The sequence below is a fragment of the Schistocerca piceifrons genome, chromosome 7 (genome assembly GCF_021461385.2).
Source record: "Schistocerca piceifrons isolate TAMUIC-IGC-003096 chromosome 7, iqSchPice1.1, whole genome shotgun sequence".
In the NCBI taxonomy this organism is placed as follows: domain Eukaryota; kingdom Metazoa; phylum Arthropoda; class Insecta; order Orthoptera; family Acrididae; genus Schistocerca; species Schistocerca piceifrons.
In genome coordinates, this window is record NC_060144.1 from 420,872,645 (window position 1) to 420,886,897 (window position 14,253).

The 14,253-nt window shown below is 45.1% G+C and overlaps 1 protein-coding gene and 1 long non-coding RNA gene across 2 annotated transcripts in view; both read right to left on the reverse strand.

Moving 5' to 3' along the window:
• LOC124804919 (facilitated trehalose transporter Tret1-2 homolog) overlaps positions 1 to 5,984 on the reverse strand; it is a 31,188-nt gene extending 25,204 nt beyond the window's left edge. Inside the window, exon 1 of the mRNA XM_047265296.1 lies at positions 5,885 to 5,984. The gene's annotated coding sequence lies outside the window, so the exon portion shown is untranslated. The remainder of the gene's footprint in view (positions 1 to 5,884) is intronic.
• A 56-nt stretch (positions 5,985 to 6,040) lies between these two features.
• LOC124804920 overlaps positions 6,041 to 14,253 on the reverse strand; it is a 157,783-nt gene continuing 149,570 nt past the window's right edge. Inside the window, exon 4 of the long non-coding RNA XR_007017383.1 lies at positions 6,041 to 6,147. This is a non-coding gene — a long non-coding RNA (uncharacterized LOC124804920). The remainder of the gene's footprint in view (positions 6,148 to 14,253) is intronic.

Genomic DNA, 14,253 nt, shown 5'->3' on the forward strand with positions numbered 1-14,253 from the left:
TTATTGTTTCGATCCACCCCGCCTCATCCCAAAATGGGGTAACCATAGAGCGTGCAGAGGAAGAGGTCAACTGTCAGCTGCATTAGAAACATTTTAGCTTGTAACTTTCGACTCGGTCGGTTTTGGACCAGGATCTCTTACTTCACATTGACACAGTCACCGTTCTCCATCGTCTCTGAAAGTTTGTAACGCCGTCACGGTATTACCCCCCATATATCCACTACCACTGCTGATAATGGCAACACCAACAGATCCTCCGTCGCAATTCATTTGGGGTTGTTGACAACATGCTTGATTCATTAATATGCAGCTACTGAATTCGTAACTCCATGTCTACATGCTGTGCTCTGTTGTACCTCTGTGATATGTAAAAAGTTTTACATTCCGATCAGGACTAGTTATTCACGTTGAAATTCGACAGTGTTTTCTCTTATCTAGCACAAAAAATGGCGTTTGCTCTCCCCGATTGTTGGACTTAATGGTGAAACAGAAGAGCACACGTACAGAATAACAAGGTGTTTTTGTCAGCTCTACCTCAGTTGCACTGCCTTGTATCTGAATATACTCATACCAAAGCATCACAGGCCTAGTACTTACATGGAAAGTAGGTAAAGTACATTGATGATTATTTTTCAGAACGCTGTGGGGGCTAACTCTTTATACTCATGAAGTAATGAGTGCTATCGACAGGGGATGTCAAATTGATTACGTATTTTTGGGTTTCCAGAACACTTTCAACACCGTTCTTCACAAGCGTCTTCTAAACCAAAGTGTGTGCCTACGGAATGTCCTCTAAGTTGTGCGACTGGATTCCTGATTTCCTGTCAGAAAGGTCACAGTTTGTAGTAACAGACGGAATGTCATCGAGTAAAACAGATGTAATACCCGGCTGTCCCCAAGGAAGTACTATAGACCCTCTATTGTTCCTGATCTATATCAACGACGTACGAGACAATCTCAGTAGCCGTCTTACATTGTTTGCAGATGATGCTGTCATTTACCGTCTTGTAAAGTCATCAGATGATCAAAACGACTTGCAAAATGATTTAGATAAGATATCTGTATGGTGCAAAAAGTGGTCATTGACCCTGAATAAAGAAAAGTGTGAAGTTATTCACATGAGTACTAAAAGAAATCCGCTAAGTTTCGATTACGCGATAAGTCACACAAATCTCAAGGCAGTAAATTAAACTGAATAAAGAAAAGTGTGAAGTTATTCACATGAGTACTAAAAGAAATCCGCTAAGTTTCGATTACGCGATAAGTCACACAAATCTCAAGGCTGTAAATTAAACTTACTACATAGGGATTACAATTACAAATAACCTAATTGGAACGATCACATAGATAATGTTGTGGGTAGAACAAACCAAAACTGCGATTCACTGGCAGAACACTTAGAAGGTGAAACAGGTCTACTAAAGAGACTCCCTACACCACGCTTGTCCGCCCTATTCTGGAGTATTGCTGTGCGGTGTGGGATCCGCAGAAGATGGGAGAGACGGATGACATCGAAAAAGTACAAAGAAGGGCAGCTTGTTTTGTATTATCGCGAAATAGGGGTGATAGTGTCACAGACATGATATGTGAATTGGAGTGTTAATCATTAAACAAAGGCGTTTTTCGTTGCAACGGGATCTTATCATACAATTCAAATCACCAGTTTTCTCCTCCGATTGCGAAGAGATTCTGTTGGCACCCATCTAAGTAGAGAGATACGATCATTACGAGAAAATATGAGAAATCAGGGCTGGGACAGAAAATTTTAATGGCTCGTTTTCCCCGCGCCCCGTTCGAGAGTAGGACGGTAGAGACAGCTTGAAGGTGATTCATTGAACATTGTAAATAGCAGAGTAATCACGCAGATGTGGATATCGGCCTCGTACGTGACAGCCATGTTTTGTAACGCTGTAGAGGGAGGAGATGTGACCCAGCTATTACTATTGTATACTGAAATGTCTGATAGGCACTTATCTACAGCTTTATAAATTGTGCTGTCACACACTCCAGGGATGGCAGTCTGTTAGCCCTACATAAGAAATGAGATAATTAGAGATTAACATTACTTTAAGGCTAGCAATGACAATACTTTATGAATTAATTTTGAATATAGTTTAATTTCTGATTTTCTGTGTGCTGCGCGGGAGGATTGGAGATAGGTAGGGACATCTGAAAGTGTGTTAGAACATGCCGATACACGCTAAAACCATTGCCAACAAATGTGGCATATTGTAAGAAGGTAGTACATGTTCTGGGTTTTCTACACAGATAGTTCTGCTGCAGTATTGATAACAGGTGCATCACAGTGTGCGAGTGAAGTGGAGCGGCAAATGGAAAGGTTCTCCAAAGTTTAGGTTCAAAAATAGTACAACGTTCAAAAATAGTACCATGTATCTGTGTCTCTTTGAAGAAGAAAAGTGCAAGGTTCAATAAAAGTTACTTGTCTTACCATAAAAATGTGTCCCTTAGTTTTTGACAACCCCTCTTATCAAATAGATAGCAATGATGCCCCAGTACAGAGGTAATGTTCATAATTTTGGCTTAAGGTAATAGCAGTTAATTCAGAGGTTAGTAATTTTCGTCAAGACCGTGTTTCTCGTGGTTAGAGTACATTTTGTACCAAGTCTAAACGGCCCTCCACGCATGAATGGTCCACAGAGGCGTCAGAAAAGCGGTTCTGGTCGCCAGAAGAAGTCATTGTCTAACAGTCTGTCCTGAGTAAGCAACCTGCCCAAAAGTGTGCACATGAGCAGTGTTAAGTTGGCTGTGCAATACAGTGTTCTCTGAGCAGTCGGTCGTTTTCTTCGAAACCAAAGATTTTAAATAAACCCTCACAGCTTGATCAGTGCCTCACCAGCAATCGAATTCTGCCGCTGTAAACTGACGTTGCCTGGCTGGTAGATCCGGCCTCAAGATCACATGCTCCTACAATTTCGGTGCTACGTTGAGATACGCTATATGAGGCCGATAAAAAAGATTACCAGTTGGTGGAAAAACAGTTAATGATCTTCTTCCTCGCTCGTCACGGTAGTCAGATCATGCGGATGGCGATGGTAACTAATAATTACGATTGCATCCATGCCACCGACGTCTCCATGCCTCCGCTGAGGTAATGCGACACGTTCACCTGTCACGTGCAATCACTAGACAGTATCGTTTTCCATCTCAAAACCTCAATTACGTGTTTTATTTCTCCATCTTGTACGTGGTCTCCGATTTCTTATGACTGTTGCTTTCCTTGATTAACTGAGTGCTGGCTCTGGGTCCATTATTTAGTGTCTCACATCATAACATATTATATCATATATTTTGACATCTATTTCGTAACCTTTTCCTTTTTTTCAATTACGTGAGTGTGATCTAAAAATTTGACACAGAAACAGCAGGCCTCATGAGTAGTATTGGTTTCCTTTGTTGAACTGCACTGCAGCGGCTGCACATGCAGCAAGTATGTCTGTGTGCCAGTTGAGAAGGACAGAGGAGGGGATGGTCAGAGTTAGGAGGAAAGGACAGGGAGGGGAGAGGGAAGTGCATGATGCAGGTGGAAGGCGTGTAGGAGAGGTGTGCAGATGAGAAAGCAGGAAGGGAAGGTGGAAATTGAAAGAGAGAGGGGATGATTAAAATATAGTGTACGAGCGGGGGGGGGGGGGGGGGAAGCGGGGAAGCGGATGAAGGAACAGAGAGAGGGGTTGGAGGAGATGGACACATAGAGGTGTAAGGGTGAGGTGAACAGACAGTGGGAAGAAGAGGTGTAGACAGAGACAGGGAGAATGAGGTGTGTTCAATATATGCATCAAATGCATGTCTGGACTAAGCTGCAGCTAAATACTAGTTATTAATATATTTGTGTGTCTTTATCAAAAAGGAAAATTTTTATTGAACGTGTAGTCCATTATTATCTAAGTAGACTTGTGCTATCCCATACCATCCTTAACCTATCATCACACATGGTCCACTCCACTGTGACTGTGAAAACAATGTCGAATTACACCAGTAGTAGGATATGAATTTGATGCTGTAGGCAAAGATGGACACTGGCTGCTTGCTTCCAAGACATACTGCTGGGAATGCAGTTTCAGCTTTTCACAATCCTTTATACTGGATCACCCATTTGTTCCAAAATCGAAATCAAGTTTTTCTTGTTTTATGTCATCAGACAATAAGCCCCCCGCGGTGACCCTTGTGCTCTTTCCCTTCCTTTCTGCACTCTACTCTGAACTTAACAGTCTAATTTCCCATGAACTTTTAAGTTCGAGTTGTCACCGAAATCGTGAAGTTACTGACCCCGTAAGTGCATGTACAGTGAGGGGACTGAAGTCATAGGATACCTCCTAATATCGTGTCAGATCTCCTTTTTCCCAGCTTGACATGGGTTGCACTCAGTAAAACGTTGCAAGTTCTATGTAGAAATACTGGGCCATGTCACCTCTACAGCCATTCATAGTTGCGAAAGTTTTGCCGATGCAGGACTTTATGCACGACCTGGCCTTTCCATTATGTACCTAAAAATGTTCGATGAGGGTAACGTAGGACGATCTGAGTTGACAAACAATTAGTTCGAACTGTCCTGTATGTCCCTCAAATGAATGGTAAACAAGTGTGGCCCAGCGACTCTGCGATTTGACACGAAGTCCAATAGTGGCTACAAAAGACCTTCTAGTTGCTGAACATAACCATTTCCAGTCAATTGTCGATTCAGTAGGAGCAGAGGACCCAGTCCATTCGAAGTAAATACAGCCCACACTATTATGAAGCCACCACCAGTTTGCACAGGGAATTTTTGACAGCTTGGGTCGCCGGCCGGGGTGGCCGAGCGGTTCTAAGCGCTACAGTTTGGAACTGCGCGACCGCTACGGTCGCAGGTTCGAATCCTGCCTCGGGCATGGATGTGTGTGATGTCCTTAGGTTAGTTACGTTTAAGTAGTTCTAAGTTCTAGGGGACTTATGACCTCAGAAGTTTAGTCCCATCGTGCTCAGAGCCATTTGAACCATTTTGAACAGCTTGGGTCCATGGCTTTGTGAGGTCTGTCCACCAATCGAACCCTACCATCAGCTCTCACCAAGTGAAATCGGCACTCATTTGAACAGGTCAACGTTTTCCAGTCGTCTGGGGTCCAACTGATATGGTCAATATCCTAGGAATGGCGCTGCAAGCGATGTTGTGCTGTTAGCAAAGGCACTCGCGTCAGTCGTCGGCTTGTCATATCCCATTAACGTCAAATTTCACCCCACTTTCATAACAGAAACGTTCATCGAAAGTCTAACTTTGATTTCTGTGGTTATTACTAGCAGTGTTGCTTGTCTGTAAGCACCGACCGACGACTCTACATAAATGCCACTGCTCTCAGTTGTTACGTAAAGTTCGTTGGCCACTGTGTTGTCCGTGCTGGGAGGTAATGCCTCGTATCTGGTATTTACGGTACACTCTTGACACTGTGAATCTCGGAATATTGAATTCTCTAATGATTTCCCAAATGGAATGTCCCATGCGTCTATCTCCAACTACCATTCCACGTTCAAAGTCTGTTAGTTTCCTGCCATAATGACGTCGGAAATCTTTTCTCATGAATCACCTAAGTAGAAAAAAAATCTTCGGCTGTGCGCTGCCCTTTGATAACTTGTGTACAGGACACTACTGCCATCTGTATGTATGCATATCACTATTCCATACCTTCTGTCACCTTAGTGCAATGTTGAGTGTTCTTGGGAATAATATACAATACTGAGGAAAAAAAAGACCTCTGTCTCAATGAAAACTGTGGGAATGGGTTATAGTGTGACGATTATGACGACCTGCGCAGCTGGTGTAAGGCGTATAGTGGGGCCTGTGATGAGCAAGGAGTGAACGCGACCGCGCCGGTAACCAGCAGAGGCGGCGACCCACCTCCAGCGAGTCTATGTCGCCGATGGCGAAGTAGACGGCGAGCCAGGCGGCGGCGCTGGGCACGGCGGCAGCGGCGAGCAGGCGGCGGCGGCCCAGGCTGGCGGCCAGCAGCCCCGCGGGCAGCGCCCCCAGCAGCGCGCCGGCGGCGGGCAGCGCGCCCACCCACGCCAGCGAGGGTTCCGACAGGCCGCGCAGCCGCAGCGCCGGCGCCGCGTTGCTCGTCCAGCCGCCCACCAGGCCGGCCGTCGCCCCGCCCAGGGTGGCTGCCCCAACCCAAACACGCTACGCTACACATCGTTACTCTGAGCCTTCACAGATTTACCTGTAAAACGCAGCACTGCTTGTACATATTTAAGCATTATTCTAGGTGAAAAAAGAAACCTTCTAGAACATGTAAAATCTGTTACTCAAAAATAGTTCAAATGGCTCTGAGCACTATGGAACTGGACATCTGAGGTCATCAGTCCTCTATACTTACAAGGGAAGCTCCCCATCGCACCCCCCTCAGATGTAGTTATAAGTTGGCACAGTGGAAAAGCCTTGAAAAACTGAACACAGATCAATCGAGAAAACAGGAAGCAGTTGTGAGGAACTATGAAAAAAATAAGGAAACTACACAAACTGAGCAGTCCATGTGCAACATATGCAACGTCAAGGACAGTGTGAGCACAGGAGCGCCGTGGTCCCGTGGTTAGCGTGAGCAGCTGCGGAACGGGAAGTCCTTGGTTCTTGTCTTCCCTCGAGTGAAAGTTTTACGTTGTTTATTTTCGCAAAGTTGTGATCTGTCCGTTCGTTCATTGACGTCTCTGTTCACTGTAATAAGTTTAGTGTGCGTGTCTTGCGACCGCACCGCAAAACCATGCGATTAGTAGACGAAAGGACGTGCCTTTCCAATGGTAACCGAAAACATTTGATCGCAAGGTCATAGGTCAACCGATTCCTCCACAGGAAAACACGTCTGATATATTCTATACGACACTGGTGACGGCATGTGCGTTACATGACAGGAATATGTTTCGATGTTTGTTTAGGTGTAGCGTCCCCATACTACGGCGCAGTTACCTCGCATCGGACGGACGGACGGACACATAATAATTGCCTGAATATAAAAAATTAAACTCTCCCCTCGAGGGAAGATTTGAACCAAGGACCTCTCGTTCGGCAGCTGCTCACGCTAACCACGGGACCACGGCGCTCCTGAGCTCACACATTCCTTGGTGTTGCCTATCTTGCGTATGGACTACTCAGTTTGTATATTTTGCTTGTTTTTTTCATAGTTCCACACAACTTCTTCCTGTTTTCTCGATTGATCTGTGTTCAGTTTTTCAAATGGTTCAAATGGCTCTGAGCACTATGGGGCTCAACTTCTGTGGTCATCAGTCCCCTAGAACTTAGAACTACTTAAACCTAACCAACCTAAGGACATCACACACATCCATGCCCGAGGCAGGATTCGAACCTGCGACCGTAGAGGTTTTCAAGGCCTATCCACTGTGCCAACTTATAACTAAATCTGAGGGGGGTGCGATGGGGAGGTTCCCTTGTTAGAACTACATAAACCTAACTAACCTAAGGACATCACACACATCCATGCTCTGGGCATGATTCGAACCTGGGACCGCAGCCTCAGCGCGGTTCCGGACTCAAGCGCCTAGAACCGCTCGGCCTCACGGCTGGCAATCTGTTACTCAGAAGCGTTTAAAGTTATGCATCAGACTGCCTATTCTGCAACTACTGCCTATAAATTACCGTTGCGTGTGGTACAGCCACTAGAAGCACTGCAAGGTGGGTTCACAATACATCCAAAAGCATCAGGAACAGAGTGAAACAGAGTGACATTGCTCCTACTCGAGGTACGGTGGAACTATCATAAGATCATTGTCCACATCTCAAAGATTTTCATCAAGTGGGATGTAGTAACACACCAATCTGTGAATGTGGAGTGAAAGGTTCCGCTGTTCATGCCTTTTTTAGCTGCCCTCTTTTTCAGGTAGAGACAGATTGCAGACAATTTGACTGCGACCTGGAAACAACTGTATGTGACCAGAACTAGTGAAAAACGGTTACTATGATTGCACAAAAAATATCTGAAATGCAAGTGCTTAACTTTCAGTCTATAAGATCAAGTGGACGCTCTGAGTATCAATATAACGTCAACAGAGCATAAAAAGCTATTCCTTCACTATAGACAAAGACAGGAACATACAAATTTCATTAGGAGAAAGATTTTTTTCAAAAAACAGAGGAAAGAAGGGAAGAAAGAATGCCATGGCCATTTACACAGGTAAGCATAGACTTGAGAATCGTCGAGGCATGCACTTACCAGTGTGGGAAATGTAGAGTAGTATAGCAGCAATAGGTTTAGAAGTACATATGGTTGTGGTTAATGGTTGTGGTTATTGGGAAAACCTCGAAATATTCCTAGGCTTCCTGTAAGATGTCTAGTGATAAAAGCTCGAAGTTATTCACTTATAACTTGAATTAATTTATTTCAGTTTATGTTTTCTTTAATAGACTCTTATTTTCAATTTTCTGTTTAATTTCTACATTAATAATACCAATCGTTGCTGTTAACGTACTTCATTACTATTTGCATAATATAAACCATTGTATATCACTATGATTATTGAATATGTACTACCCGTTTAGAGTTTCTAGATAATAGCTAAAAAATTCGTGACAATAAATTAAAACTTAATTGAAATTCAACTACACATTGCACAACTTCCATCTTTCTCCAAGAAAGTGCGGACGTCAGCTGATACACATTCTGTGCAGGGAACCTTACACCGATGAGATGAAAGAATGTGACCACAACCAACCACGAAACTCAATGCCACCTATTGGTGTTGGGGGCCCGTGACGCGTTAAGGAAAGCGCTGTGTACAGAATGTTCCTGAAATGAATGTAAAGTATATATGTAAATTGAAGTTGGAGGTGGGGAGGAAGGATAGAAAAGGGAAGGTATTACTGATGTTAGTTGCTTCAAGACATTATGCGGAATCAGCGGTGACGAGTGAAAAAGTGTAGCACACCAGGGTTCTAAACTTACTAGGCTGGTGCGGTAACCATTGCGCCATCCGGGACACAGTGCTAAAGCAATTGCACAGAATATCTTGGCACCTCTCACAGCAGATCCACATTCCCAAATAGCGCCAACTATCTGCAGTCCCTATCCATTTGCCCCATGCTCGCTACTATGAGATTCCCGCAGGAGGTCGGTCGTAGCAGTAACAAGTTTAACAGCGGTGCGCGCCGCTGGAACGGTAGGCATACAGCCTGTCATCCTGGTCGAAATGGTTGCAGGTATACCTGGCGGGGCAACACCATGGAGTTTCGCCTGTCATTCGCTTGGACGCGAACGCGTCGCGTTTGCCAGTGCAAATTTCTGTTTGATACGAAACGGTGTAGAGAGCGGCATCTGTGTACAGTGGAGAGTTGGATTCGCCCATCAACAAATGGGGACACTCTTGAGCGTGGTTCTATGTTGAGAGGAGGGAAATGGCGCGCTTTCCGTCAGAGGAGGTGGTAGAAATGCACTGTGCTTACGGGGTGGCAGATGGAAATACTCTCTCTGTTCAACTGTTGTACTTTTAGCAGTTTCTGAATCGTCGAGTGCCAGAGCCATGCATGTCCATCTCCATCCACACGTCCCTATGAGAGGCAGGTGCACTAGAGGTGACTTATCGTAACGCCGTATGAGCACTTACGGCCTACATCGAAGTCCGATGAATTCGTTTTGTGATGCGGGTTCGAAGACCAGACAGACATGGCCGTCGACGCACAGCACTTACACCATAGTTTGAAGAGAAGGCGTTAGAACTGATGCAAAACACGCCCTCAGCAAACTCACGGCAAGCAAGCTCGCAGTCTGGCATGTGCGGAATGAAGACGATTTGCACCCTTAACCACCTTCAGAAAATTCAAGCCGTTGACAGAGAAGATTTTTCGCATCACATTGACTTCTGCCAGTGATTTTTGTAGAAGAGCGCCACTCAATCTCAATTCCCGTACTTTGTACTTCTTACATACAATGTGTCCTTTAGAAGGGAAAGTGGATTCAACAGCGATATGGTTGAAATGGCTCTGAGCACTATGGGACTTAACTGCTGTGGTCATCAGTCCCCTAGAACTTAGAACTACTTAAACCTAACTAACCTAAGGACATCACACACATCCATGCCCGTGGCAGGATTCGAACTTGCGACCGTAGCGGTCGCGCGGTTCCAGACTGTAGCGCCTAGAACCGCTCGGCCACTCCGGCCGGTCAACAGCCATAATCAACACTTATATACAGGGGAAGATCCGCCTGTCGCCTTTGTTCGTGGTACCAATGGCGCTTCGTCGTCAGTGTTTGGGCTAGTCTGGTAGGCGATTGATCGATACTTGCTTTACCAACGACTGAACGTAAACAGATTCTTAATCTTCATAAGGGAGACAGTGTCTGAGTAACTGGAACATGCCAACATGCGACAGTGCATGTGGTATCAACATGATGGTATGTCTTCGCACTTCGCTCATGCGGTGCGAAATCATTTGTGTGAGACTTTTGATGCGAGCTGGATATGGCGCCGTGGGCAAGTGGCCAGGCCTGCGCGTTCTTCCGACTTAAAAAAACCCTTGACTTTTTCATCTGGTGACGTCTGACATCTGTTGTTTGTGAAACACCTATCGAGATGAATGAAGAGCTGAAAGCCCGTCGTTACGGCAGCCGCTGATGTAATTCACAGTTTTCCGTATGTATTTGAAATTGTGCGAGAGTCCCTCAGCCATCGTTGTACGCCATGCATTCAAGGAAGACGGCGTAGCTTCCAGCAGTGTTTTAAAGTTTGCAAGTAAAACGTTACTGCGTAGCCTGCTACCGTTTCTAACTGTGTGTCTGATAGTATACGCAAATTCCTGGTTGCGCGCTGCGCTGTTAAATGATGTATAGGGGTGCGGACATGGGTTGTTGCTATGCGGAAGTCACTTTTTGTGAGACACGCTACAAGCCCTCTAATTTCTTACAATCATTTTAGGAACACCCTTTATAAACTGAACAGCTATCACAGGGCATTGGTGTTGAGGTAAGATAAGCACTGAGAAAGAAAGAAGTGACGCTTACAAGGCGCAGATTGTCATGGCCTGGCTCCTAGCAACGAGATTCTCCGAAAAGGCGAAGCTGGTGGTCTGTTAGAGTACTACGGTAGTGAGCAGCTTTGAAAAGCGGTTGAAGGATGGTGAAACAACGAGTAGACAACAAGGTGTTGGACGACCACGACTCATCACAGATCGGAGACTTGGTCGTTCTGTAAGACAGCACAGGCGGAGATCTGTGGCAGAGTACGGTTTTGAGGCTAGCACGAGTGTTTGGGAGCACGGCGTTCAAGGCTCCTTGTCGAACCTGGAGCTCCACAACAGACGACTCCTACGTGTTCCATGACTAGATCATCAGTTACGATTCAAATGGGCACCACATCATCGGATCTACTGTAGATTATGGGCCAATCTTAACATGTTGCCTGATTGGATGCACTAGTTTTCCGGTCATATCCATGTGTGCCATCAGCCAAAAAACAAGCACCGTGTGACAGACGGAGTATAGTGGGGCACAGTTACTCTGTGGGTTGACATTCGCCTGGGTACGTGACATCTAAGAACTCGCAATTTGATTCCTTCATGCATGATGACTTCCGTGACGGTGATTGACTCTTCCAGGAAGATACGAGGGCCATTGGAAAAGTAAGGTCAGATCGATTGCGAAATAGAAATGACAGTGAAAATCCGATGAAACTTGGCACAGAAGTAATGGGCAGTGTCTCCACTATAACCGTCGATTGCGTCACGCCGCTCTTTTCAGTTTTGAGCGCACCCTGAGAACCTAAAGTTGCCTAGAAAAAATGCACCCCCTCATAAGTGTGAGGTTCTAGTGAGAGCTTTCGCCTGAAGCAATTGAGCCCACGTAACCTGACTGTCATACGTTTCCTCCTTCATGACAATTTTCGCCCGCTCTCTGTTGGGCAATGGAGATGCTCCTGCAGCGTTTTCTAGGGGATGTGTTTGATTACCCACATTACAAAAAAATGGTTCAAATGGCTCTGAGCACTATGGGACTTAACATCTATGGTCATCAGGCCCCTAGAACTTAGAACTACTTAAACCTAACTAACCTAAGGACAGCACACAACACCCAGCCATCACGAGGCAGAGAAAATCCCTGACCCCGCCGGGAATCGAACCCGGGAACCCGGGCGTGGGAAGCGAGAACGCTACCGCACGACCACGAGATGCGGGCTACCCACATTACAGCTCACAATACTATTCACATGAACATCTGGCTATGAAGACAACATTTTGTCACAGACAACGAGCTGTAGACCAGCGCAGAGATTTGGCGGAAAGCACAGGCGGCTGCCTTCTGCGACGAGGGCATTGAGGAGTTGGTACAACGCTGAGATAAATGTCTAAGTCGGAGCGGCGACTGTGTAGAGAACTGGCTGGAAGCTGTATCTAACTGTTGCAAATAAAACATTTTTGATTTTCACAGTGATTTCCTTTTCGCGACCGATCGGACCTTACTTTCCGAATAGCCCTCGTAACTGTCCATGTCCAAGGGTAGACCCGTGCTATAGTGGTGCCGGCCGTGGTGGCCGAGCGGTTCTAGGCGCTTCAGTCCGGAACCGCTCGATTGCTACGGTCGCATGTTCGAATCCTGCCTAGGGCATGGATGTGTGTGACGTCCTTAGGTTAGTTAGGTTTAGTAGTTCTAAGTTCTAGGGGACTGATGACCTCAGATATTAAGTCCCTTAGTGCTCAGAGCCATTTGAACCATTTGCTATAGTGGTTTGAGGAGCATAATAGCGAACGCGTACTGATGACTTGGCCACCAAATGTGCCATATCTGAACAGATGAAACACACCTGGGCCGCTATATCACCCTAGCTTCATATCCACAAACTACTTACCCGTGTTTCGTGGGAAATGTGCGACCAGTACCTAGGCATCTGGTGCCAAATACCTTCGAACACACACTATGTCTTAGTCGAGTACATATCACGCAGAAACGGTGATGTATTTCGTTTCAAAGTCGGACCAGCACGCTATTAAATTTGTGGTTATAATGTTTTCGCTCATTATTGTGTATTGTCTTTATAGCGATATCAGCTTAACACCCGTCTTTAATGTTTTTTATTCATCGTAATTTTTGAAATTCTAGACTTAACAAGGATAACATAGAGAGAGAAAAAAATTGTCTTCGATATGTACAGAAACCAGACTGCAGTTGTAAGAGTTAGGGAACAGTTGAGAGACGGCTGAGACAAGTTGCGCTACCTCACAGAGATATCTTCCTACGCGGAAACAATGAGAACTTATTTCACTTTGCGAGCGCGGTAAATATTGACAGTTCACTGGTATTTTAAACTCATTTCCTTTCCAGTATCGGACAGTGCAAGGGGTCAGCAGCAATCCTTCTTGTAGGGCGTCCCTGATTTATTTCTATTTCGGGAAACATGGGAGGATATCACAGAACTAATGAGATACTAATTAAGGAGTAAAAATCAGAAATATGTCCTGAAACCGAAACATAGTTAACAGAATACTACGCCGAGGGTAATCTTCGCCGACATCGTTATCAGTCGGACCGAGAGACAGCAGAGCACGCTGAGCGAAAGAAACGGCGAGCGAACTCGAACGAGAGTGTTGTGATCTGTTTTAGACGAGTGTGTTGGGTGAAAATACTGAAGATTTATTTCGTAGGGGCGGATCCTATTTCGTTATGATGGATCGTTATCAAGTATGGTATCACCTTTACTGGACAAAGGCGGATCCATTCTTGATAACGATCCATGATTAAGGAATATCGTAATATACTTTGTGGCTCTACCGCACAAATTATGCCTGGGCGCTTCGAAATCGATAATGATTAATAACCAAATGCAGGTGTGTGAAGTGGATATCATTATATAGAGGTTGAACAACCTCAACGCATAGTCTAGTCTTACTTACTGCAGACACCACAATTAATATAATGTGTGCGGGTCTTAAAGTTTGTAAGGTACCCCTTTGCAGATAAGAGCGCATTTTACTTTATTCCAAATTTTTCTGTTTTACATAAGTGGAATGAATGTATCAGTATTGCAGTACGTATGGAGTGACCAGTAGGTGCTGTGTGTGTGTGTAGCAAAGGCGGTTGGCCATGTTGCGCTTTGAGAGCCAGTGGGATGAGGTGCCGCTGCAGAAAATGCTCGTGACTTTAGCGAAGAGATACGTAGGGGACATAAATTTACTCTGGAGCGAATCAAGTAATTGGTATCAATAAATCTTTGCTGACAAAAGTTGCCTTCTGACACTCAGACATTAGGAGGAGTCATAGATGCTATTTTTCAGTA